The sequence below is a fragment of the Podarcis tiliguerta genome (genome assembly GCF_965153285.1).
Source record: "Podarcis tiliguerta genome assembly, chromosome: 16".
Lineage (NCBI taxonomy): Eukaryota > Metazoa > Chordata > Lepidosauria > Squamata > Lacertidae > Podarcis > Podarcis tiliguerta.
This window is the reverse complement of record NC_139549.1, coordinates 17713116-17740113: the sequence shown is the minus strand read 5'-3', so window position 1 is coordinate 17740113 and position 26998 is coordinate 17713116. Positions and strand designations below refer to the sequence as shown.

The window sequence follows — 26998 nt, the reverse complement described above, 5'->3', positions numbered from 1 at the left end:
AGCAGCTCAGGGTGTGTTGTGGTTTGTGCACTTGGTTCCTCTTTAGCGGGGTGTGTGTGTGTATTTTAAGCTGGGACGTTCAGCTGGCAGTGCTGGCATTCAGCACAGTTTTACTCAGGAGAAAGAAAAGGCGTTAATCTAAAATCCAGTTTCTTTCTGCCAGCAGCCTAGAGGAATCTTAGGTGATTGATTGTACAAGTTTGGAGTGGTTAATTGACTAGATCTGCAAATATTTGTCTATGAAGAAGACAATAATTTTTAAAGATGAAAAGAGTGCTTTCTTCTGTTTTACATGGAGCCTGGATATGATGTGTCAGACATCATTATAGAAGCATTCCCTCTTCCTGTGTAGGTGAAGAAGAAAGGGATGCCTCTTCCCAAATGACAGTTGCTATCTACGGTTTTTAGACATAACAATAATTAAATTATCAACATTTTTTTAGGGGGCGGAGCCTGTTGTGCTCCTCTTCTTTCTCCTCCTCCTCCTCCTCCTCCTCCTCCTTCTTCTTCTTTAGGGGGTGCCTGGTTAGTCAATCCAAAGGATCTCAGGCTGTAATCCAGTCTTTAGAGCTGGGCTGTGGTGCAGCCACTATTGTGTTCACAGTCCAGCTGCTCCTCCCATCTGGGGCAGAAGGCTGGGTGAGCAGGGTAGGGGTGGAGGATAGGCAAATCAATCAAGTGGTGGCAGTATGCCCAGCTCAGGATCCGGCGGATCCTGGGCTGACTCAGTCCATCTGTTCTACCATAATGGCTCATTTGGACTGGGGCTGATGGGAGTCCAAAATGGCCATGCTGGCTGGAGCTGATGGGAACTGTGGTCCAAAACATTTGAAGGGGACCCAGTTGGCAAAAGACGATGTAGAATCTTAAAAGGAAGGATGAAGCCGCAGCAGAGGAGAAGAGGGGGCAATGCTGTGGAGAAAGCCAGCTGGTTGATGATGGACTGGAGATTTGTGACAGACAGGCAGCAGTTCTTCCTTGAGACAGGATCAGGAGAGGGCCCAAGACAGTCCTTGGAGGGTCTGCCTGAAGCTGGAGGCTGGAGGAGGGTGTTAGGGAGAGGTGGCAAGAGATAAGCTTGTATAAGAGAGGAAGAGGTAGGCATGAAGGTCCAAAGCAGTGACTGGTCCACAGCCACCCAGTGCGCTTCATGGCTGAGTGGACGTTTGAACCCTGGTCCTCCCAAGTCCAGTCCAGTGCTTGAAACCACTGCTGTACACTGGCTGTGAAGGCTGAGAGTGGGGTGTGGGTGTGCGTGCAAGATGCAGAACAGCCTTCACCGACATGGTGCCCCCCAGATGCTGCAGGACCCCAACTCCCATCAGCCCTCGCCAGTGTGCTTGAAGTCCTGCAACATCTTACAGGGCAGTGGGAATAACTCTGCAAAACAGCAACATGGAGAGGCAGAGGGAACGGAGCCTTAAGCGCATCTCGCATTGCTCAAGTGCCTTATCCTCCGTCGCTGCTAATTGTTGCCAACTCTATTACAAAGCCTGGCTGCTCAGGGGGGTGATCACTTCGCTCCTGGCCCCTAAGCAGCTCAGTCGAGGAGGATGTGTGCTGCTCTCTTTGATGGGGTGTCGTCATCATTGGGGGCCTGTTGGACGTTTTCTGGCCCTGCCACGAGCCCACCCCTGCCTGCTGCTGCTGCTGCTGCAGCCCAGAGGAGCAGTTGCTGAATCTTCACGGTTTAATTAGATTTCTCCGGCAATGGCATTACAGAGAAAACGGCAGTTCTTTCCTACCCGGAGGGCCAACAATCTGGCAACTAATGAAGAGGCAGAGGGCCAAGCGGGGAATTGGCTGGGAGTGCTTGCAGGAGAGGAGGGAGTCTTCCTTACGCAGGGATGCCTTTCTTTGGAGGCCTCCAGGCCCCAGCACATTTCTCCCCCTTCTCCAGGGGGCTTCATAACCAACCCTCTTGGAATAGGCGCCTCTCTTGTTGCATGGATCTGACAAAACTCCTTTTCTTTCTGACTCAGCCTTCCGATTTGAGCATGCAGCGGAGCCTATATGAATCTAGGCATATCCTCATAGTCCTAAGGACTAGAATCTTGATTTAAAACAGATGGAGGGCACCAGGCTGGAGAAGCCTGGCTTAGATTGTCTGCTGCCTTCTATCTTTTTGGCGTTACCGCAAACCAGTGGGCCTTCTTCCAATTCCAGTGCCCAGTTTTCCTCCCTGAGTGCTGTCCTCGGCTGCGAGGCCGGAGGTTCACCTGTCTCTGCCTTGCCTTGCATTAATCCAGAGAGACAAAAGCGCTTCGGGAGGTGCTGGCCCGGATGGGCAGGTCTTCTCTGGGGCTTGTTTTTATTCTGCAGCTGTTCAATCCCAGACCACGGAGAGGATGGATTTATATATGAATTATGGAGCGAGCAAATTATTTAAAAATAAAGAATGAAGAGAAGCTTTTTATTGCCTTGGCTGCTGCCCGCTATGCCATTATTGGCAGCATCATAAAAAGAGTGGGGTGCGGGGAGAACAACCCGTCTTCGCATGGATTGCAAATTGCGGTGGTAATTGTAGCATCTGTGTGCGCTCGGAGAGTCAAAGCGTGGCCAGGTGGGGTGGCTTTGAGCGCAGCAGGATGGGCATTATACGTGGCTGGCCGGCTGGCTTAGTTAATAGTTTTGGCTCTGAAGAGCTGGGCGTTCCGGCCTCCCCACCCCAACCTCCTACTAGTTCTGTAGTCAGACCAGATAGAGAGGGAAAGCGCCTTGTTCCTCCAGGAGTGGGCCGCATCCCACCTGATTGTAGAATTGTGCGGTTAGAAGGGACCACGAGGGCCATCTAGTCCAACCCCCTGCAGGGCAGGAATCTTTTTTGCCCAGTGTGGGGCTCAAACCCGCAACCCTGAGATTCAGAAGCTTATGTTCTACTGACTGACCTGTCCCTGAACCAAGGGCCCTTCACAGTCGTGTTGGCTGGGACTGCGGACAGAGGCGACGCAACCTGCTCCGGTACCCAAAGCGGCGCTTGTCCCAGGGGACGTGGCATGCATCCTGCGGGGTGCCGCCAATCAGGGGTCAGCATTTTGTCACCCCCCCTTTGGAATGGTACCTGGAGAGGACCCCCCCCCCTTGAACCTCCCCTGGCTGCGGAGAGTTTGCCATCCGAAACAGCTGGAAGGCACCAGGTTTGGGAAATCCTCAGCTGCCCTGCCCTTTCTCTCTCGTGGCTGCAGAGGTGGCAGAACTGCCACTGTGAACATAATTCCCATCCCACATTTGTAAAAACTTGATTCTTCAGTGTGGCAGTGCTTGCAGTTTGGAACTCCTTGCCCATTGGCATCGGGCAGGCCCCTTCGCTGTACAGTGGTACCTCGGGTTACATACGCATCAGGTTACAGACGCTTCAGGTTACAGACTCCGCTAACCCCGAAATAGTACCTCGGGTTAAGAACTTTGCTTCAGGATGAGAACAGAAATCATGCTCTGGCATCGCGGCGGCAGCAGGAGGCCCCCATTAGCTAAGGTGGTGCTTCAGGTTAAGAACAGTTTCAGGTTAAGAACGGACCTCCGGAATGAATTAAGTACTTAACCCGAGGTACCACTATACTCTTTTTGGTGCCTGCCAAAAATATTCTTTTTTAGAACTAAAAGGTAAGGGTATAAAAGGTAAAGAACCCCTAGACACTTAAGTCCAGTCAAAGGCGACTATGGGGTGCGGCGCTCATCTCACTTCAGGCCAAGGAAGCCGGTGTTTGTCCACAGGCAGCTTTCCAGGTCATGTGGCCAGCAGGACTAAACTGCTTCTGTTTAGAACTGGAAGCTTAGAAATTTGATGCAAGTTTTAATCTGGTTTTAGTCTATTGTTATTTTAACTGCTCAGACGTTTAAAATTACTGTTAATTTTTTGGGTGATAATCTTATTGTTTTATCTTTGTTGTAAACCATCTGCAACGGGTTGGCCTTGTGAGTTGCCAGCCTGCTTGCTGCACCTGCCCTGCCCATCCGCCGTGGCAGGCGTCTTGCCAGTTAGCAGATGTAATCAGAAGCGTACAAAAACGATGTCTGGTTTATTTCTTCGCTAATGAAACTAATTCTATACTGCCTTTCACTCTCCAGAGAATATCAAAGTGGTATCTTGTTTTAAATTATATGCTCCCAACACACATACCTGAACACCGCCCCCCCCCAGCGTGGAGGCAATAATGCTTCTGAATAGCTGTGGCTAGAAGCCATAGGGGTAAAGAGAATGCTCTTGCGCTTGGATCCTGCTCGCTGGTTTCCCTTTGGGGCATCTGGCTGGCCACTGTGAGAACAGGATGCTGAACGAGACGGGTCTTTGGCCTTCTTATGTTGACAAAAGCAGTCTTACATTCTGTTTTAAATCTCCTCCTCAAACTCCTGCATACAAGAGGAATGGCACTTGGGGACCTAAGCTTTTATTCACTGCCTAACCTTGAAATGCATGCGCCTAATAAGTAAATTAATTGAGGTGCGCGGTGACATGTATCCAGGGCTGTGGGTGCACTGTGATTCCCCCAGTCCTGGTAGTTTTTGGGTGTTGGTATATGAGATTAGAGTACTAAGCAGTTCTCAGCTGCAGATTTTAATTTGCTCTCTCGGCCCCGTTTCCTGCATGTCTCTAGTTAGTCATGAACGTGAGCTGGATTCTTCTGTCCTCGATTAGATGATCAAAGGGAGGCAGAAGGGAAGGGCTGGCATCCCTCTGATTGGATCTCCCCAAAGGGAGCAGAGCATGCAAGGAGTGCGTGCCCTCCCCAGCCTGGCTTAATTACTTCCCCATCTAATCATAAGTGGCGCAGTAATTAAAGCGCCACCGCCAAGAGGGAATGGCCTAGGGACAGTCTAGACGGCAATTTGCAGCAGTTTAAATGTGGATGCTGCTGTCCCAGGCAAGGCACATTTTCACCCCAACACCCCCCCCCCTGAAACTGCTTGATATCTGTGTACCTGCTGGGTGAGGCTAATCCCTTCCTCTTCCTCTCTCTTATTCTAAATAATTCTCTCATTTTGCTCACCTTGCTCTCGAACATCAGATGGAGCTGAGGTGATAACAGGGGGGCTTCTGAGAGCCAGGAAAAGTGTATGGTTGGGTTTATAATGGCCCAATGCTACGTGCAAAGCGTTTGATGTTGGCCGCGAAAGCCAACATCAACTTTTATTAAAAAATGATAGTCATAAATAAAAAAGGAAGTTTCTAGCTCTCATTATTGTGAAAGTTGGCTCGAAGGTTCATGTGGGCAATCGATGCCACAGTTCCTCTCACTGCCTAGCCAGGGAGGTGGGGGGACGATGGGGAGACAAACAATAATAAATAATTCCACCTGCCTTGAGCTTCCTGTGTGGCAAGGTGGAATAAAAAGGCATACAATAAAATATCATGTATTACATAAAAACATATCGGAACCAATTGTGCCAAACATGATTTATTTATTTGCGGATTTATACGTGAAGTGCTCTTCGAAGCTTACATAATAAAAAAGAATTAACACTTTTCAAACATTATTTAAATTAATAATGACATGGAAAACAATATACAAAAGGCAGCAAATAAAAACTGAGTGAAATATGAGAAATTGCAATAGCAAAAGTACTATTTATATTGTCTGTCTATGTGTTCAATTTTTAAAAAAAATATTGCTAGAATTGATTTATTAATTGCTTTCTAAACCATTATCTCAAAGCGATTTACATATAAAATACTGTAATTAAAAACAGTTTAAAAGTGGACACTTGTGGCAGAGACCCATTTATCCGGCTGGGAAAGCCCATTGTAACAGAAACATCTTCAGTTTTTTCTGGAAAATGCAGACAGTGAGGACCTGATATATCTGGACAGGAATGCTATTTCACAGGGTAGCAGCAGCATTACTAAAAGCCCTGATCTGAGATACTGTAGTAACCTGGTCCTGAGCTATATAGAACCTTTTATGTTAGTACCAACACCTTGAACTTGACCTGGTAGCAAATTGGTAGCCAGTGCACATCCCGCGAGCAATGTTCTATGTTGGGGGTAGTTTGCCCCCACAAGCAGCCTAGTTGCCTTCTGACATATAATCCTATAGGTAGTACCAATATTATTTTCCACACATTGCAGGCAAGCCAAGAAAGAGAGGCTAGTGAGTTCTTGGCAGAGGCTGGACTTGAACTGGGGTGTTTCTGATTTCAGAGCTCACTCTCTTAGGCAGTGATCATTTTAATCTTTGGCTTTAATGGTCTTACAGCATTTACAGCTTTTTAGATGAGGGTGGGGAACTTTTTTGGTAGTCTGGGGGCCACATTCCCCTGAAAACAACCTTTCAGGGGCCACATGGCAGTAGTAGGTGGGGCCAGGAGCAAAAATGTACAGAGCCATGGATTACCTTTGTGCAGCAGGGCCCTTTCCAGCCATGCAAAGGCCAGTACATCTCGCCACTGAGGCAAGCAAGAGACTTAGTCATAGTTCAAGGACATGTCCCAGTTGGGTACCAGCACTTGAGGAGGATGCAGAATGCAGAGGGTGGGAGGGATGTTGCCTGGTGGGAGTCCATGGGCTGGATAGACGGGATGAGAGGGCTGCATTTGGTACTTGGGCCTGAGGTCCCCCACCTCTTCTTTCAAAACATGTCTGCCTTTGGGGGCCTCTTCTGCTCCCCCCCCCCAATTCTGCCCTGATGACACCACTGCTCTCAGCTACTTGGCTGCACCAACTGTCAATTACACGGTTCTGCTACATGTGCACAATTTTTGTGCAGGTTTCAGAATACAGATGCTGCTGGCAGGGCATGTCGATGGACTGAATTGGGTAAAAAAAAATTCCCAGCACAGAGTTCGCGACCCTGAGTCGAGAGCCTCAGCTGCAGAAGGTTTGATCGACTGCCAGGGCAGGGTGGCGCAGCAAAGGCCCCGCATCAAGGGGGATGGTTGAGCGTGCTGAATTGTACTTGGACAAAATGCCTCCTAATTTGTATGGTCCACTCCTCCAACACCACACACACACACACACACACACACACACACAGCCCTGAGCTTTCACAGCTTCTGTATAAGCAAACGCTCTCACCTGAGCCCCAAGAAGGCATCATGGAGGGGCTGCTCAGACCAGAACAAGGGGTGAGGTGAGTTAGAGGAGCTACCATTGGTGACCCTCCTCTGCATCACACCACTGTCCCCAGGAAGTCTCCCTGGGATTCAAGACACCTTGGGACTCTCCTCAGACCGCACCTCCTATCCAGGCCACACCCCTCACTGACTATGCTCCACCCCTTCCTTGAGTGTTTTTGCTTGGCTGGAATGTGTCCTTGATGAACTATGGTAATGCCTCTTGCTCTCCTGGATGGAGAAACCTCTGGCTTTTCCTTGACTGTAGCATAATGGGCAATATCAAGAGCCATATCCATTGTCCTGTCTGATTTTGCTTGTGGCCCCTGGACGGTTGCTTTGGGAGGTCATGTGGGCCCTCGACCTGCAGAGCAGACACATTCTATCGGCCTGAAGCCTTTATCTAGACACACCCTGCCCATCTGTCGTTATGCTTTCTAGCATTTTGCTAAGGGACTATATTGTTTTCCATTCTTTACGTGATTACAGTCTTGTAAGGCCTGGTTTTGCTGCCCGCAACCCTCCATTGCATCCCCAACTGCACAGCCTCAATACTGCCAAAGTGTTGGGGCTGAAAGACAGGAGTGGGGATTATTTAAGAACGTGAAGAAGAGCTTGCTGGATCAGACCCATGGCCCATCTAGTCCGGCATCCTGTTCTTACAGGGTCAACCAGATGCCTGTGGGGAATCCACAAGCAGGACCTGAGCGCAAGAGCATCGCTCCCCTCCTGTGGCTTCCAGCAACTGGGATTCAGAAGCATTACTGCCTCTGACTGTTGAGACAGAGCATGGCTCCAGTGTGGCTGGTAGCCATTGATTGCTTTACCCACCATGAATCCTTCCGATCTTCTTACAAAGCAATCCACTTTAGAAGTCTGTGTGCTTACAACGGGCTCCCCACTTAAACCTCCAGCCCCTAATGCTTGCATGGCTCAGTGGGTCATGACAGTAGGGCCAGGGCCAGGGGGTACAGCACTGATCCAGCCTGGCCCATCTCACTGCTGTCATCTGGGCTGTAACTCATGAAGAGGCCTTCTGTGTCTGCCCTTTCCTCTCCTGCCGAGCTGCATATACTGGTTGAACCAGCAAGTGTATTCCAGGACGGACTGGATTCTGTCAGCCCTAGTGGGGGCTTAAACCAGCCTAATGAGGCAACCGAGCTTTTTTTTTTCCTTGTTAGTCAATCTAATCAGTTATTGCAGTTGCTCTTTCTGGGAAGTTTGGTGCACAGGAAGGAACTTGTACTCTCGATAGATCTCGCTGTGCAGTGGGAGGGAATTTAATGTGTTTGCACACACACACACACACAACCCTTTCCCAGCCTGCACATTACGTCTCCAATATGTCCTCTGCGCAGCCATACGCTAATGTGGCTCCTTGGGATTTGATCCATAATTCACTCATTAGAGCACGCTGCCACGGCCGTTTGAAGGAATGACACCTTTTAGCACAGAAAGCCGTGATTTTTTATTTCCGGCTTGGCAGTTTTAATAAATTGCTTGCCATGGAGATTTGAATATTTATTCTCTATCCCCTCCCTCCCACCGCTTATCGCCCTCCCCAGCCTTGACAAGCGTTTTGTTGTTTTGTTATGTTTTTCTCATCTCGCTGTTTAATTTTGCAGGGGTGGAAAGTGGTGGGGGTGGGAGAGAAGAGGGAGAAAGCATTTTCTGGTTTATTTTTTTCTTTCTCCTCTCGGATGCTGACAGCTACGCTGGAGCGATGGGAGATGGAGTGGAGCCAACGGGGTTATTAGAGCTATTTATTTGTATTTCTGTGGCACCTGGAGGAAAGCCGAAACTCCCATTGCTCACGGAGATGTTGCCAGCATGTGAGTGAGGCTCTGCCGCTTCCGTGGTCTGGGTGGGTGCCACAGAGAGTGCTTCCTCCGCACAACTGTCTCTGCCCCTTCCTGGCTGGCTGCTATCAGGTGTATGATTCTCTCCCATTGTCAAAGGCCCCAAGATGAGAGCCTTGGAAATGGCCTTGCATCACCAGTTCAGACTGCTAGACAAATTTACAGAGGAGGAACCCATCAATGGCTACTAGCCAGGATGGCTTGACTCCTCCTCCACGGTCAGGGGCAGTAATGCTTCTGAATACCAGTTGCTGGAAGCCACAGGAGGTGAGAGGCCTCTTGTGCTTGGGTCTTGCTTGCAGATTTCCCATTCAGGCATCTGGTTGGCCACTGTGAGAACAGGATGCAGGATTAGGAGGGTCATTGGCCTGATCCTGCTGGCTCTTCTTACGTTCTTCCCTGGGCCAGCACTGTTCATTCTTCTGCTTTCCGAGTGTTCTTGTAGCAGGAGCACTCCACCCTTGAGCTATGATCTCTCTTGAAATGTGCAGAAAGAAGGACAGAAGAAGAGTCTTTCTGGATTAGGCCATCTAGTCCAGCATGCAGTTCTCCCTGCAGCCATCCAGGTTCCTATGGGAAATGAAGGATATGAAGGTAATAGGCTTTTATTCTTTGCATGTAAACCTCCAGAGGAGATGGAGGACGAAAGAATTCACTCCAAGCCTCCATTGTACATAACATTCTTGGGTCAACTGACAAGTTTCATTAGTTCCTAATTAAAATCATATCAAAATCTGTCTTCCCAAGTCCCAAACCTCAGAATCAACCTTCTCAAGACCAAATTATTATTCTTTAATATGACCATCAATGCAAACATTTCCATTTCTGCTTTGGTTGTTTGCTTACGAAACCATTTAAAGACAGCTACCTGCAGTAAAATCAAACAATGAGAATACTGCAAAACTCAGTCTGCAAATGTACCTTGAGCTGGCTTCATTCCATACTCCCTACCCCCTGCCCCCCGTTCTGCCCACTCTAAGAAGAAGAAATACTTACAAAGTGGTCTGGGACATGTCTCTCCATCCCTTTAACTTTTAAAATGTTTTAAGCTGCTTAGAGCAGCTCTGTGGCCAGGCTGCCACACAGTTTAAATATGTATAAAGGAATGAGGAGGCAGCCCCCTGGGTCCCTTTGTAAGTTCCTTGTGGACCTAGGCCCTTACCTACTCTGTTGAGTATGTGTCTTAATCCTCAGGTGGCATTCATATCTGTGTATGGATCTGAGGAGAGTGGAAAAAGAAAGCCTGCCCCAAATGTGGCTCAAACTAGAAGCCTCCTTGACCCTAGCCCACAGCAACGGTAAAAACCCTTTGTAGTAGCCAGGTACGAAGTTAAAACAGTCCAAATTCCTGGTGAAATGAGAACGTCTTGAACATTGGCCTTTGGGAAGGGCATGGATGTTTGCCAACCAACTGGTGGAACGAATGTGGAAGGAACAGGATTACCAGGTCAGGAGCATCCCAGACCCTGAGATTTCAGGGTGCAAACCTGAGACCTGGGAGCTCAAATGACACTGCAATAATAGGCTCAGCAATGCAGATCTGGGCCAACATCCTGGCTGCTGTGTTTTGCCCTAGCTGGCTTCTAAACATCATTTGCCGTTGTTGACAGCATCAATCTGCTGTTGGGGCCCAGCAGACCCCTTTGAAGCCCTAGCTGGAAATAAAGTTAATGACTGATTTCAAAATGGCTCTGGTTTAATGTAAAAAAAGATGGATGTTATTGGTAGGCTGTTCCAAAAACATAGCACGACAGAAAGGCTGTTGGAGTACTTTGAGCCTCTCAATGTTAACTTAAATCCCTCGTTTTGTGCTGTCAGGAAGAGTAAACAGAAGAGAAGCAGAGGTGAAATACAGGATTCATAAGAGGAGAGAACAAAAATCAAGAACAAAAAATGCCTTGGTGAAATACTGTGTTCATAGTAAATATTAAAAGGGGTCTAGTGGACACCAAATAGCCTACCTCCCCCAAAAAAGAACAACACAAATAAGAAATCAGTGTTCCATGTTTGCATTATGAGAGTGTCAACTCATAAGAACTTACAAGAAGAGTCTGTCTGCTAGAGCAGGCCAATGGCCCATCTAATTCAGCATCTTTTTCTCACAGTGGCCAACCAGATGGTTCAGTGAGAAGCCTACAAGCAGGACCTGAGTGGCAACAGAACTGGCCCCTCCTGCAGTTTCCAGCAACTGGTATTCAAAGGCATACTGCCTCCCAACAGCAGAGGGTAGAACAATAGCCATTGTAGCTAGCAGCTAGCAGCCTTCTCCTCTGTGAATTTGTCCAGTCCTGTTCTAAAGTCTTCCAATTCTGGTGACAACATAAAGCTGATTTGGAGCAGAATTAGACCCCTAGGGTAAAATTCCCCTTCACTTTGTTTCTTTTGGTGTGCACATGTGTCCCTTGGTAGTACAAAAAAATGAAATTCATGATAGAAGCAGAATGTGAAGTTAATTTTCCTTTTTCTGTTTCAAGAAGTTGCTAGGGTTGAAACAGACCCTATTTTGCTTGGAGGATTGGTAGTTCCACTTTCCCCTTGGTTTCAGTAGGTGGTAGATTGGGGGATTTGGTAGTTTGCAGATGCAGGACCATGTGAGCATTCCTTGGGCCTTGTTCTCGAACCGTTTTTCTACAGCATCTCCAATGGTGCTTCGCCCACCCCTGTTCATGTCTGTTGAGACTGTATGGCTTAGTAGAGCTCGATGGGGATTGGGTCAGGAGGAGACTTTGGGTCACTTCGCTCAGGATCTGTGGTTGAATTTGCTCCATTGGCAGTGCTGGTACCAAGGGCTTGATGGTCGTCTTCTTCTTAGTCACAGCAAAAATTGAGATACCCAGAAGGTGGGAGGTGTACCAAGAATTTTCCATGCAAAATCGATATTCTTGCATCACTGGGTTGGCGGAAAAATGCAACACATAATGGCAGAGTGTTGGAGGGTTTAGTGGACCATGGAAGGTGTGAAGCTGGGAGGTGTCCCTTGACCTTCTTTACTAACACTGAGGTGTCTGGTGTTACACCCCTGGACTGTACATGATTTGTTCTGACAGGGTGGTAGGTATAAGGAATGAAATGCTACCGTCGATTTCCAATAATGTTTCATATCCAGTCCAGTATGTGTTATCAGCCTGAGTTGTATGCTGTCAAGACCAGCCTGATGCCCTCCAGATGTTTTTGGGCTACAGCTTCCATCCGCCTCAGCTAGCACAATCTGTGTCTGGGTTGTTGTTTTTGCTTGGCAATTCTGTTTTCATTTGAGAATGTCAGTAAAGGGCCATAGCTCAGTGGTAGAGCAATCTGCTTTGCATGCCGGGTTCAATCCCTGGATAGGGCTGGGAGAGAGAGGCTCCTGCCTGAATCCCTGGAGAACCTGCTGCCAGTCATTGTAGACAATACTGATCTGTAAGGACCAATGGTCTGATTCAGTATAAGGTGGCTTCTTATATTCCTGTTTAAATAAGTCCTTTATTCGGAACCACAAGGGCTAGGATTTTTCTTTTTCTTTTAGGGAAGGGCTGTAACTTAGTGGTAGAGCGTCCCAGGTTCAATCCCCAGTGGCATCTCCTGGTAGGGCTGGGAGAGTTCCCTCCCTGAAATCCTGGAAAGCTGCTGCAAGTCAGTGTGGACAACGCTGAGCTAGATGGACCAGCTTCCTATATTCCTACTAAATAAAGTTATAAAAAACTGGAATGGTCTCCCTCAGAAGGTTGTGATCTCTCCTTCCTTGGAGGTTTTTAAGCAGAGGTTGGGTGGCCATCCGTCATGGATGCTTTAGATTAGATTCCTGCATTGCAGGGGGGTGGACTAGATGATCCTTGGAGGTCCCTTCCAACTCTACAATTCTATGATTTTAGTATTCTTTTTTTACAGTCAGTCTGATGCTTTGGTAGGTTAGATGGTGGTAGTGGAGCAGACCAGGGGGTGGGCAAATGTGTAATGTCCTATAACCTCCATAGGATTTCAGAGAAATATTGTTGGCTTATTGGGCAAAGCCGAGGGGACAATGAGCAATTTTGGTTTCTCCTTGGAACATGTAACTCCTCTGAATTGCACCCCAGTGGGAAAAGTGGGCTGGCCCCCAAAATTACTTTTGTCCAGCTGGCATGCTGAAGGGTTGTGACCGACCTGGAAATGCTGGAAGTTTTGGAGCCTAGGATTGGAAGATTGGGGAGCAGGCTGATGCCACTTTGAGAGCAGCATAGCCTGCCTGTGTGCTTCCTTTTGTGTCGATAAGCAGATTAAAGTTATCCTGCACTTCTCAGTGCTTTCTCCTCTGAACAAAAAATGAATCTTCTGAAGGTTATCTTGAACTTTGCAAACTTAAGTGTTTGGTGGAAAGAGAGATAAATGATCTGAGCTGATAACCCTTTTCAAAGGGGTTAAGACCCTCTTGACCACCACCGATTGCGTTCCTCCCTAGGTAGCTGATCCCAGCTTGCCTCCTGCAGTATCAGCCTTTGTTTATCTATTGGCCAACTGCTGCCAAAGTTCGGGACTCTCATCAGGTCCTTCCGTGTCTGGGATTCTGCCTGCAATCTGGAGAGAGACACACACACATGCACAGAGAGGGCTGAAGTATCTTTCGGATTTTCCGTTGAGAGACCCACGTGGGCTGCTTCTTGTTCTTCAAGGCATCGTAGGGTACGTAGGATTTGCAGTTTCTCACTTTGAAGGAAGGGGTCTTGAGAACGTGAGTAGGCCAAACCACAGTGGGTCTCTTGGGTCCAAGGCGGCGCATTGGGAAAATAGAGAGACAGGGCTGTTTGTCCTCAGCAGTTTGTATTCTGAGGTACATTGCCTTTGAACATGGAGGTTCAAAGCTGCTGCTGGACCTCTAAGGACCCCAGCTTGGTGGTAGAGCGCTTGCCTTGTGTTCAGTAGACCCCAGGTTTAACCTCCCTGTCTTTGAGATTGCCTGAATCCCTAGAGAGAGACTGCCAGTCAGTGTAGGCAAAACTGAGCTAGATGGACTGGTTGTCTGACTTGGTGGAGAGGAGCACCCTATGCCTCTGGGGTTAAATTCACACTGGTGTGCTCACTTCCATCTTCTTCAAACTACTGCAAGCCAACATCATAGGATGACTGCAAGTTTTTGGAAGCTGCCTTATACTGAGTGAGGCATTGGCCTGTCTTACTCAGTATTGTCTACACTGACTAGCAATGGCTCTCCAGGGTTTCAGGCAGGAGTCTCTCCCAGCCCTCGCTGGAGATGCCATTGGGGACTGAACCTGGAATCTTCTGCATGCCACTGAGCTATGGTCCTTGATAGCAGAAAAAGCAAATTCTGTATCCCTTTTCACTTTCCTCACCCTCGCCTGCTTTGTTGCCTAACAGTTCCTTAACGACATCTAGGTTAGTGAATATTCCAGCATCTAGTGGCAATGAATTCCATAAGCTGATTATGCATTATATGAATAAATACTTAAGCTTTTATCTGTCCTGAATACCCTGCCAATCATGGTTCCCTTTGGCTGGGTTACCCTGAATCTTCGAGAGAATAAACGAATCATTACTCTTTCTTTGGTCTCTGCGTCACTCATAATCTTTTATGAACCTCTGTGTTGGTTTGATAAGATGCAAAGCTGGGCTGTGAAGGGTTCCCTGTGTTCAGCCAACTTATGCTGAATGGGAGTTGGACCAAAAAAAACCCCTGAAGAGATGCAATTTGGCCACCAGCTTAGTGGAAGTGCCCCCCCCCCACCGCAAGAGGTCATACCTTTTTCATGAAAGTTGGCTGTGATTTAGTTACTTTTAGAAGAAATCATTTTGCCAGAGGCCCTTGAGGTGCTTTGCAATTATAATCAGATGAGAGAAGCAGTTACCCAGGGCCACCCAAATCTCAGTCCAAGCCTCTCATGTCCTTAAGAACTGCCATGCTGGACGGGTCCAGAATTCTAACTAGTCTGATGCCTCTGGGAAACCCCATAAACAGCAGATGGGGGTAACAGGCCCCTCACCAGTTCTGCATCCCTAACACTGAGTATTCTGAGATTTACTGCAGAATTTGCATTTACCTGTCACCCTTTCCTGTGTTTCTGAAGTCCACAGCTGCAACTGCGATTCCTGTATTTCAAGGGGTTGGGCTAGATGACTCTTTAGGTATCTTGTAATTCTACAAATTCTATGATTCTGTGAGTGTGGGCGCTTATATGGCCAAAACAAACAAACAAACAAAAAACACAAGTAAGTATTGGGAAGCTTGGGAGAACCCCAGGATTTTCAGAAGTACAAGAGGTATGAGGGTGGGGTAGGGGGGAAATCCCTAAGCAGGGATGGAAGCCAACAGCAATCCGGTGATAACTGAGCATGCTCAGTGACCCACAGAATGCTGATTGGCTGTTGGGTAAGTGTATGTGGAATGGAATGCCTGGACGAGAGTGCGATTGGCTGGCAGGAATCCTGCACAGGGGCACCCCACGCAGCAACCTTTTGTTGCAGCTCCCGCTGATTATTCCCGATTTAGACAGTTTTAGAGCAATTTCCCATGCATTCGCTCAGACCTTTGTATGAGTCCAGGATTTCCAACAAGAGCAAGTAGATATTTTTGAGAAGCTCACGAGCCACAGCAAGGATGCAATGACCATTCCTTCTTGTTTCTCCCCAGGTCCCTGAGGCATAGTGCCCCTGGCAATGTAGGTTCTGTTTAGCAGACATAATGGGTCAGACAGCTATCTTCCTTGCTCAACATTATAGTGCTTGGAGATTGCATATTGTGATGCCCTTCAGATGTTGTTGAACTCCAAATTCCATTATCTCTGACCATTGGCCATTCTGGCTGGGGGCTGATGGGAGATGGAGGCCTCATCTGCACTACACATTTAAAGCAGTATCATACAACTTTAAACAGCCATGGCATTGTAGGATTGTAGTTTGCTGAGAGTTGCTAGAAGGTCACTATTTACCTCTCAGAGCTACAGTTCCCAGAGTTCCCTGTGAAGAGGGATAGATAGTTAAACTGTAGGTCTGTAGTGGGAATTGGGGCCTCCTAACAACTCTCAGCACACTTAACAAATTACAGTACCCAGAATTCTTTGGGAGAACTGTGTTGAAAGTGGCACGATACTTCTTTAAATATAAAGTGCAGATGGGGGCTGTGTCAAGGAAGGCTGGGTACACTGGCCATGAGAAAAATGAGCCCACAGTGGTATTATCCTCCCAAGTCCCTCTTCTGATCCATAAAAGGACCAGTGCTTCAGTTTTTCCAGCTTAGAACGTGCCGAAGTGGGACAGTAGAAAGCTTGGAGCAATATTGTCTTCTTGAAGAGAGATTTGCGGGGGTGGGGGTTGCTGCTGCTGCAGCTGCTGAGTGACTTTACACATAACCTGGATAATTGTTTTGTTTGAAGTTTTAAGTCGTGCTCTCTCTCTTTCTGTTTCTGACTCAATCAGAAAGGTGTTAGAAGCATCTGGGAGGATCTGTGTGGGTAGGAGGGCACGCGTCTCTAAAAAATACCCTCTGTATCAAAGGAGGAAGGGATCCCACTTATCTTGTATAAGGGATGTGCTGTTTTTGTCGCTGCTGTTTTTGCATCCTGCCTGGAGCATAAGAAGGTAAGAAGAGCCTGCTGGATCAGGCCAATGGCCCATCTAATCCAGCATCCTGTTCTCGCAGGGGACAACCAGATGCCCCAATGGGAAACTCACAAGCAGGACCTGAGCGCAAGAGCAAATCTCCCCTTCTGTGGTTTCCATCAGATGGTATTCAGATGCATTGCTGCCTTTGACTGTGGGAGGCTTTAAATAAGATTGGACAAATGCATGGTGCAGAAGGCTATCCAGGGCTGCAAGCCACAGTCGCTACGTTCTGCCTCTACTGTTGGGAGTCAGTGTACCTCTGAATATCAGTTGCTGGGAATCACAGGTGGGGAGAATACTCTTGGACTCCGGTCCTGCTTGCAGGCTTCTCAGTTGAGGCATCTGCTTGGCCACTTTAGGAACAGGATGCTTGGCTAATATGGGCCTTTAGCCTGATCCAGCAACGATCTTCTTACACTTTTCAGCTGCTTTTTCTTAGCAATTGTTATGATGACCCTGCAGAGGAGGTCAGCAACTTTATTCCCATATTGCAGATGGAGGAGTTGAGGCTGAGAAGGGAGGGGGCCTTGTCGGGGATCACCTAATGAGATTCCAGCTGGAGGGACTTTTCACAGTGTTACGCCAACTGACCCTGCACTATCCCTTGGCTCCCGTTCCACCTACCTTTTTGCAAAAAAACCAAAACAACAGAAAACCTTGGAAGAGTTGTGTTTTGAATCTTCTCTGTTTGCTCTAAAAAAATGCCGCTCATCTTTCATGCATAAATTATTTTGCTTGTAGCTGTAATGTATCATTTTTCTTGTTAATTTTTTCCTGTGCATCCATACTCCTCTCCTGATACGCCAATATGGGCAGCCCTGTTGCCTGGGGCTGATGGGAGCTGGAGTCCAAAATGGCTGTGCTGGCCCAGGGCTGATGGGAATTGTAGTCCAAAACAACTGGAGAGCACCAGGCTGGCAACAGTGTATTGCATGAGGTCATGTGGGGCAAAGCAAAGTACCTTGATATATCTCCCAAACTCCTGTTTTGGCAGCTGACGTAGTTTGTCATCTCCCAAGTGATGCTGTTGGCTCTTAAGCCAATATTGTGATCCTCATGTTATTGGCTGCCCACAAGCTGAGGCTGTAAGATCAAAGTGCGCCACTTTGTACAGTACATAAACCTGAAACGTGTGTGCTATTCACTTGTTGACTGTCCCTGTGCCTGCATGTTTTGCAGGACAAGGCAGTAGAGAGGGCTACCCTGCTACAGACTGTGGGGGACGAAATTGCATTTGTTATTTAGATTTGTAGTCCATGTATTCAGAAAAGGTTCAGAAAAAGGCAACCGCAGGTGGAGCGACTCTCCTATGCGGAAAAGTTGTAGCATTTGGGACTTTTCAGTTTAGAGAAAAGGAGAGTAAGAGGTGATGTGATGGAAGTTTGCAAAATAATGCCTGGCCCAGAGGAAGCGGATAGAGAGAAGTTCTCCCTCTGTCATAACGCTGAAACTTAGGGATGTGCAATGAAACTGCATGTTGGAAGATTCAGGGCAGGTAAAAGAAAGTCCTTCACTCACTCCCACAGGAGGCAGTGGTGGCCACCAACTTGGGTGGTTTTAAAATAGGATTAGACAAATTCATGTCAGAGAAGGCCATCAATGGCTACTAGGCACAATGGCTCTGCTCTGCTTCTATGGTTAGAGGCAGTAATCTTTTTGAATCTGAAACCCTCAGTTGGGGAGAGAGCTCTTCTGCTTGGGTCCTGCTGGGCCTTATGTTAGTTCCTCAAGCCTCAGCCATGTTGGCTTGTAGCCATTTCCAGTTGCCTTTCTATTGAGGTGTCATCCCACTTGCCTGATTCCCAGCTGGATGATAATTATTATGCTAGAATAATAATTGCAAGGCAAAACATGTCTCAGAACATCTATTTCTAGCACGTTGAATCCTCTGTGGAGTTTCTTCTTTTTTTGTATTTTTACTGACGTTGTTAAACATATTTTGGTTGTGTGGTAGGTGGGCGGGCAGGAAGGATAAGGGCTATTTGTGATGGCAAAGCTTGCTTCCAGTAGATAACGTCTTGGTAGCTCATTGAAGAAAACGTCACTTCTCTTTGTCAGCCTTTTGTTCTGTGAGACAAGTCATCTGTGCAGGGATGGTCCAAGAAATTATGCCGCTTGAGGCCAAGGACAAGATGGCGACTTTCCCCATTACAGGGATGGAAGATGACCAGGCTGGCAGGTGGATGTCACTTCAGCTTCCTCCAATACACCAGAGGGCAGGAGACAGTGACCACATTTACACCACATATTTGAAGAGTTGTCATACCACTTTGAAGAGTCAGGACTTCCCCCAAAGGATTCTGGAACTGAATCCTGTTAAGGGTGCTGAGAGTTGCTAGGAGACCCCTATTCCCCTCCTGCTGCCACAGTTCCTGGAGTCCCCTGTGAAGAGGAATGAAAATCACTTTGGGAAAACGGAGGTGATCTGGCGGAATGAATGTTGCCTGATAAACACAGGACCTCTATAGAGCGGCTTTTTTGTGCTGTTGAAAACAGGCAGTCTTTGAACAGCTTCTTCATGCTTCTCACAGAATAAGTTCAAGGAGACGCTACAGATTAAGGCCTCCTTTTCACAGCCATCCCTGACATTCTTGCCACATATTTGTGCTCATGGGAAGCTGCTGCTGCTGATAATGCCACAGGTGAAAGGAGTAATACAAATACATGCAACATCACGGATGCTTTAGTAGAGATTTCTGCATTGCAGGGTGTTGGACTAAATTATCCTTGGAGCTCCTTCCAACTCTACAATTCTATGATTTTATAATTGTAGCCGTGTGTGTGTGTGTGTGTGTGTGTAAATAGAGGTCTTTGTACAACGCTCAGCACCCTTAACAAACAGTTCCCAGAATTCTTGGGGGTAGCCGTGACTGCACAAAGTGGTGTCATGGTGCTTTAAATGTCATGGTGTACATGTGGCCTAGCTTAGGGAGGTTCGGAACAGGCATACACTTCTCTACCCACACCCCGACTCTCAGTATCTGCCACCTGAGGCCACAGCTTCACTCTGTCTCAGGGCAGGTCTGGCCCTGTGGAGAAGCTGACCCAACTCCCGAGTTTGCTCCAAGGTGTCTTTGGCATTAAGCAACCCTTTTGTCCTCCTTCCTTGAACCCAGTTATATGGGACAAACCAAACAGGGTTGTGCTTCTCCAGGAGGTGGGGAGAGCCCTCTTTCTGCAGCTTATCACTTAGTCCTTTCTTGTAAATGAGAAAGGTTCAGAAGGGTTTAAGTGATGCCGTTTTTCTGGTTTGGGGCCAAATGGAGGAAAGGGTAAGTTTTGAAATCTGCTGCAGAATTTGGAAGGTTGTGTACTTGGCTTGTGCAAGATTTATTTGCTCTTTCAGAGACCTTCAGGAACAAAGCCTGTTAAAAATTTCCCTTTGTGGAAGGGAGAAGGCCCTCCTTTCTTCTTCCTCCTCCTCCTGTGCATGACCACCCTAAGCTGGATCAGCTGACGTTATTGATCCCCACCCCAAGAACATAAGATGAGCCTGATGAATCAGGTCAAAGGGGACTCATATAGTCCAGTTTCTTATTCTCCCAGGGCCAACCAGATGCCTGTGGGAGAGCCTTCTCCCCTCCTGTAGTTTCCAGGAGCTGGTATCCAGCATCATTGCTGCCTCCAACTGAAGTGCAACAGCATAGCCAAAATGGCTACCAGCCATCGACAACCCTCTTCCTCAATTTGCCCCATCCCCTTTTAAAACAGTCCAAGTTGGTGGCCATTGCTGCCTCCTGTTGGAATTGAGTCCCATAGTTTAACTGTGCGCTGCATGAAGAAGCACCGGTACTTCCTCTCCATTTCATTTTTAGGGCCAGTGTTCCACTATAACTAAAATAAAAAAATTACAGGTGGACAGTATGGAGGCTTATAACCTAACAATTATAGACATGCAAGAAAAATAGAGGGAGAGGAAAGGGGGCATTTTCAGAAATGATGGGTGCTTATGCATCAAATAGACAACAATTTGGGGAGTAAAAGCAGTGGCTTTGAGGGGGAGAATCTAGTATTTTGTCCCACAAACACACGCATTAAGGCTGCAAATGGTGATATATATATTTTTTGGACCCCTGTCTCCTGCTGTTTTACTATCACCAATTCTTTTTTAAAAGCAGGGTTGTTTTACACCCTGGGAATAGTGACTGCTATTACTAAATCATGCTGTGAACAGGATGTTGTTGCGATGACAATGATGTACATCAGTGTCCCCCATCCTGGGACTCTCCAAATGTTGCTGGACTCTGATTACCAGTCCTAGCCAGTAAGATCGGTGGATAGGGACAGTGGGAGTTGTGATGCAACAACACTGGGAGGGCACCAAGTTGGGGAACACCCTATCACAACATAAGAATGTAAGAGGAGTCTGGCTGCTGGATCAGGCCAGGGGCCCATCTATCCCAGCATCCTTTTCTCTCAGTGTCCAGCCAAAACAAAACAATCATCTATCTTCTAAAGGTTGGGTCAGATAGTGTTGCTATTTAGAATATGGCTCAAGAAAACTGGGAGCATTGATGGCAGCATGCCTGGCCCCAAGATCTCTTGGCCGCTGAGTGGGCGCAGCTCAAGAGAAACTTCTCCCCAGCCATGATCCATTAGGATAGTCATCCCAAAATAAATAGGGCCTGCCTTTGGCAAGCTCCCGTTTCAGTGGTGCTCACCCAGGAGATCTGTTCTCCTAAGAGGAGCCTGCTGGGTTAGGTCAGTGGTGCTTCTAGTCCAGCATCCTGTTCTCACAGTGGCCAACAAGATGTCCATGTGCTGGGCCTTAGTGCCACAGCAAGTCTCCCTCTCCTGCGGTTTCTTGTAACTGATGCTCAACAACATACCACCTCCAAATGTGGAGGTAGAGCACCAGGGTTTTTGCTATCACAGCCAACTTTATTGCTGGGATAGCTCAGTTGGTAGACCATGAGACACTCACTCTCAGGGTCTTGGGTTCCCACTTTGGGCAAAAGATTTCTGCATTGCAAGGGGTTGGATGAAATGATCCTTCCAACTCTATGATTCTATGAAGTTCGCTGCCAACCAGGAATCATTTTGCCCGTGAGATGATGTCACAGTAAAGCGCAGCCTGTCTGCTGACTGCACACTGATGTCACTGAGGGCAAGTGAAGCAGTGCTGCTTTCTCTCTCTCCTCTTAAGTGACTGCTTTTGGCTACCTTTGACCCAGAATATTGCCTGAGGGAGGCATTTGGGAGAAGGTCCCTCGGCTCAAACATACGCATTTTAAAATTCTTGTGTAGTGTTATTTTTCAAATCAAACTTCCATTGTGCTCAGCAGTGGCCGTGACATCATCTATAACTAAATATACAACAAAACCACAACCGAATCTAACAGAAACCTTTCTTACAAGGACAGATAAAATAGAGGGGAGTCACATATGGATTGTGTGAATTAGATCTCCAAGTCCTCTTTACAATTAACTGCTAACTTATCTAAATTCTTTGTCCTTATCTTCCTAGCTGCCAAGAGCATAGAGAGCGACTTTATAAGTTGTAAAATCGTTGGCATCACTCGGCAGCCACTTTCTGCTGCAGTTAAGTTGGTTTCCTGCACAAACAAAGGTCTGGATTCTTTTTCTTTGTGAAATAATCCTGCCTCCAATCCTTTCTTTATTTGCCTGCAGAATACCATTACCCTGGGCTGCTGTACCTTTCTCTTTCTCCCCATCCTGCAGACCAGAGCGCATGCTACATTTTTTGCTTCCCCTCGCCCTCCCCAATCCTCCTTGTGAGCAGGAGAGCCTTGCTTGGAGCAGATTTAGCAGAATGGCCAGTTTGCTAATGCTGGTCATTTGGAAGCATCTGTCCGGGAACTGCAGCCCAACCTATGTAAGCCAGAGCACCTGCTCAGCTCCGCCACAGACCCTTAAAGCGACACGCTCAGGCAGGTAGCCTTTATACAGCCTTGCGGTGGTGTGGCTTTCCTCATCGTGGCAGCTGGGACCTGCAAGCGCCCTAGCACTAATTTGCCAGAAAGTGACTGGCAGAGATCAGAACAGACCTGGATGGTTAATTTGGAGGGTGGTGGGCTGTACTGCAAACAGTCATCCAGCCAGCAGTGGGGTTATATGCAGCAGGGCTGGCCCAGGGGCCTGCCTCCCTCGCCCTCTACTCCCCTGTTGTGCTTCTAATCAGCTCATTGGCATGTACAGACAAGTCCCCTCCACAGCCGCCACTGTCACCAAGGGGCAGGACAACAGCCAGGAAAGAGGGTTTCTAAATGGAAGCTGTGTTCTGCTCAATTGCGCGTGCATAAGAGGAGAGGGTTTAGGGGATGGCAGACGGATGTGTTAAGAGCCGAGCAGGACGTGCCGCCATCGCTTTGACTGCGAGGAGACGGGTCCCTCGGTCTCCAAATGGCACATTAGACACACGGCTTGCGGTGTGGTGTCGGGAAGGAGGGGGCAGAGAGGCTTGAATTTGCTTTTGTTTAAACGCCTTGGCTTCCAGGTAGTTTGGAAATCCCGAAAACTGCGGTTCCAATGAATCACCGCAAACAAGCGTGCCCGTGGAGCTCAGTTAGATTTGCACGCTGGCTGCCTTCCCTCCCTGAGTTCGTCCTGTTCCGCCCACTCCGTGTGTAGTTGGGGGCTATGTGTCTGCGGGGGCTGTAAAAATTATGTGCCGGCGGAACCTTAATGTTTTAGTATGCATAAATTATGCAAATTGAGCCTCTCTGCACAACTCTGCTCCTGCTAGTCATGGGGAGTGGAGCTCAAGTCCGGCCTTCTGACTAAGTGGGATCTTATCCAGCCACCCCTCTGGCATCTGAGGTTTGCCTGGTGTTGGAAAAGCCTGGCTGCTGGTTCAGACCACTAGCTCAGTGGCAGAGCATCTGCTTGCATGCTGAAGGTCACAGATTCAATCCCTGGTGTCTCCAGGTTGGGCAGGAGAGAAACCCCCTGCCTGAAACCCTGGAGAGCTGTTGGCAGTCACTGTTGACGGTATTGAACTAGTTGATTAATTGATTGATTGCATTTATATCCCACCTAGAGGATCTCCAGGTTATTGCCTGGTTTTCACACGGTTCTCTTCCTCTTTGCTATCCTTACAACAACCCTGTGAGGTAGGTGAGGCTGAGAGGTTGTGACTGGCCCAAGGTCACAGTGAACGTCATGGCTAAGTGGGGATTTGAATCACTGGCATAGTGGGGGGGGGGGTGTCTGAGGGGTCCATTGCTCCAGGCAGATTTGGGGGAGATTTGGTTGCTCCTCCACAACAGGCTCTTTTCCAACCTCAACGCTCCCTTCAGTCATATGAGATGTGCCGAAACCCCTTAAAGTGCCATGGCTCAGTGGTAGAGCACGTGCTTTGCATGCAGAACGTCACAAGTTTGATCCCGGGCATCTCCAGGTAGGGCAGTGCAGAATTAAACTGTGGCGCTCGCTCTCACAGAACACAGAATGTCCACCAACTAGGATGGCTTTAAAAATTCATCAAGGTTGTCACAGGAGCGTGCCAGTCAGTAATTCACAGCTGAAAGTTGGAGTGAACTCTTGGTTGAGTGTCAGGCCTAATGAGCAGAACAGCTCATTCTCTGTGGTCTTACTCCATAAAAAACAGTCCCCTCCTCCCCAGGGCTTTCCCCCAGCCATCAGAGACTGCGTCTGCATGCAGCCAACCTCTCCTCCACCCTTTTAATGCCTCTTCTGGTTCTGGGACACACAGGGGAAGGAGGAGACACCTGTGACTCTTCACCAGCCTGACTCATCTCTGCCTCCCTCTTCCCCTTCTCCTTCTTCAGCTTCTGCCTCTGATTCTCTCTGCCATTGACTCTCCCAGCTCACTAAGCCCTGTTAGTTTTTCAGCTTTCGACACCTCCTCTTCCCAGTCTTTTCCCTCTTCTGCCTCTTCCCACTCATTGTTGTCCCACCACCATTCCCCGTGCTCTGAGCCTTCTTCCTTTGGTGGTTTCCCAGCGGGTTCCTTCCACCATTCCTCTGTGCCCAACCAGTCCGTGGCAGAGGAAAAGCGTATTGATGACTACTAGCCATGGTGCATGTGCCCTATCTCCACTGTCAAGAGGCAGCAAATGTTTCTGAATGTAACCCGAGGTACCACTGTACCAGTTTCTGGAAGCCACGAGAAGGGAGAGTGTTTTCACACTCTGGTCCTGCTTGCAGGCTTCTTATAGATACATGTTTGACCACTGAGAGAACAGGATGCTGGACTAAATGGGTGTGTGGCCTGATCCAGCAGCCAGGTTCTTCTCTTCCTAGATGTGATCCTGCCCCACACCCATCCCCAAACCTACACATGATTTTCAGTGTTAGAAACTGAGATATGAAAGCTAGGAGCTTAAGTGTAGGTTATGGGTGCAACAACGGAATATCTAGGCACTCTTTTTTAAATAACAAGAATACAAAGCTGAAAATGAATGAACTGCAGCTAAAATATTATGTTCATTTTTCACATGCTCTAGTCCTTCCCCTGCCCACCCCCACTAAGTATTATTAAGAGGGTCTCTTCTCCAGTCTTCAGAGAGTAGCTGGAAATGGGGAGGCAGAAAAAGCTCCTCCTTTCCTTCCACTCTGCAGTTTTAATCTGAAATCTCAGGTGCAGTACTGCGCCCAGAGCTCAGAAACTGCTTGCGCTAATGAAATTCCCTGTCGCAAAATGCACCTAGAACAATGGGAGTTTCAGACACTGGTCATTTTCCCAGCCCTTGCCTGCTTTCCCATTGTTTTAGGATTACCTCTGGCAAGTTTCCGGAGGATCTGTATCTTGAGGAAATGAACAACATGCACCGGAGTTATGGATTGCTATGACATGCCATGACCCTTTGGGTTAAAGTGGATCGACTGTAAGTCAAATAAATATAGACTCAATAAAACCATTGCTCTCGTAGAGGCAAAAAACCCCCACGCCCAGTTCTTTTTCTCCACCTAGCCTGAGTGGCTGTTTTCCTTCCAAGGACTTTGGGGACAGGAGGGACGGCCGCCATCACCTGCATGCTAATTTTGGGTCTTGAGTGCTGGAGCTGCTATTGATTTTCGGAGGTATAAAAATAAATCTACTGTTAAACTGCTGATGTCTTTACTATATCCCCGTTTAGCTGCTATAGCACACTGCGTGGCAACAGACAAAAAGTCCCCCAGGCTGTCTTGGGGAGTGAGGGAACCGTTAAAAAAGTTATTAGCCTTCTTAGAAAAAAGAGAAAAGGGAGGGAGGAGGATCATCATCCTAAAACTGAGTCACAAGGGAGCCCGCCTGCTGAGCTTGGGGTTTTTTTGGGGGGGAGGGGGTTGCAGCGAGAGCTGACTCCAGGTATCGAAAGAAGCCTTCTCCAAGGTCTTGCACTCTGAATACTTTGGACCGTGACTCCCATCAAGCCTGGGGCTGATGGGAGCGGTGGTCTGAAACAGTGGTACCCAAAGTGGGCTGTGGGATAAGAGGCAAGAGGGTGGCAGGTGGGCACTGGAGGTGGGGGGGCCCTCTGAGCATGTTAATCGCTTATTTATGATTGACCAGGCGAGAGCTAGAGCGAAACACCTTCCTTCCTTTGTATTTGAAATTCTGCTTCTCCCATTGCTTTCAAAGCTCTTCCCTTTGGTCATGTTTGTTTGTATTTACAATTCTGAGCTGTCACAATTATTGGTAATAGCTATTGATTTTCTGATCAATTAGCTGCATTACATTTGTGATAGATGGACGTTTGTGCATGTTTGTTGAGCACTTATATAGAAATACTTAATCCTATAAATTTTCTTCACCCTTACGTTTTCATTAGTAAGAATGCTTTAAAGTATTTTTCATGCAGTACCTGGTGTCACTGGCTCGAGTTCAGTTTTATTGAATTAATTAAACTGAATAGTTTTAATTGGGATTTTGAAACAATGCACAATTTTTACTATTTTGAATTGGAATCGTAGATTTAGAAGGGATCACAAGGGTCATCTAGTCCAACCCCCTGCAATGCAGAAATCTTTTGCCCAACATATGGCTCGAACCCGCAACCCTGAGATTAAGAGTCTCATGCTCTATAAACTGAGTTATAAATTTTATTGCATTAGTATCTTTCTTAGTGCTTCGCTAAAGAATCTATGAGAGGTGACCATGGAACTGCTGCCAAAAACCTCCAATGAAGGAGAACATGCCACCTTCTGAGGGGGTCTATTCCACTGTCCAAAAGCTCTTACTCTCAGAAAGTTCTTTCTAATGTTCAGTCGGCATCTCCTCTCTTGTCATTTGAATCCATTGGTTCGGGTGCTTCCCTCTGGAGCCACAGAAAACACATCCATCTCCCATGTGACAGCCCTTCAGAGGTACATTGACATCATAACACAAGTAGCTTTGCCCTCCATGAATATGTCTAGCCCCCTTTTAAAGGCATCCAAATAACTGTGAGAAAGCTATCTATGGGAGAAGTGGCTTTGTATGTTCAAGACGGTAAAAAAGTGTCAACTATCCATTTCCCTCGTTGAGGTTAAGGAAAAGATCACTGGATGCTTGCGCCACTTAAAGCCCATCTTGACTCCACGTTGCCGTGAAGGCCCCTCCGAGTACCATT

General features: G+C 47.6%; 1 protein-coding gene across 16 annotated transcripts in view; it reads left to right on the top strand.

Moving 5' to 3' along the window:
* PC (pyruvate carboxylase) overlaps positions 1-26998 on the top strand; it is a 258381-nt gene that overhangs the window by 33595 nt on the left and 197788 nt on the right. The window contains exon 1 of one of the 16 annotated variants that reach the window (XM_083417274.1): positions 13412-13547. The exons of 13 other annotated variants lie outside the window; for them this stretch is intronic. The gene's annotated coding sequence lies outside the window, so the exon portion shown is untranslated. Of the gene's footprint in view, positions 1-13411; positions 13597-21599; positions 21687-26998 lie in introns of those variants that run through there. 2 more of the 16 variants (XM_083417273.1, XM_083417271.1) reach the window with 2 other exon arrangements.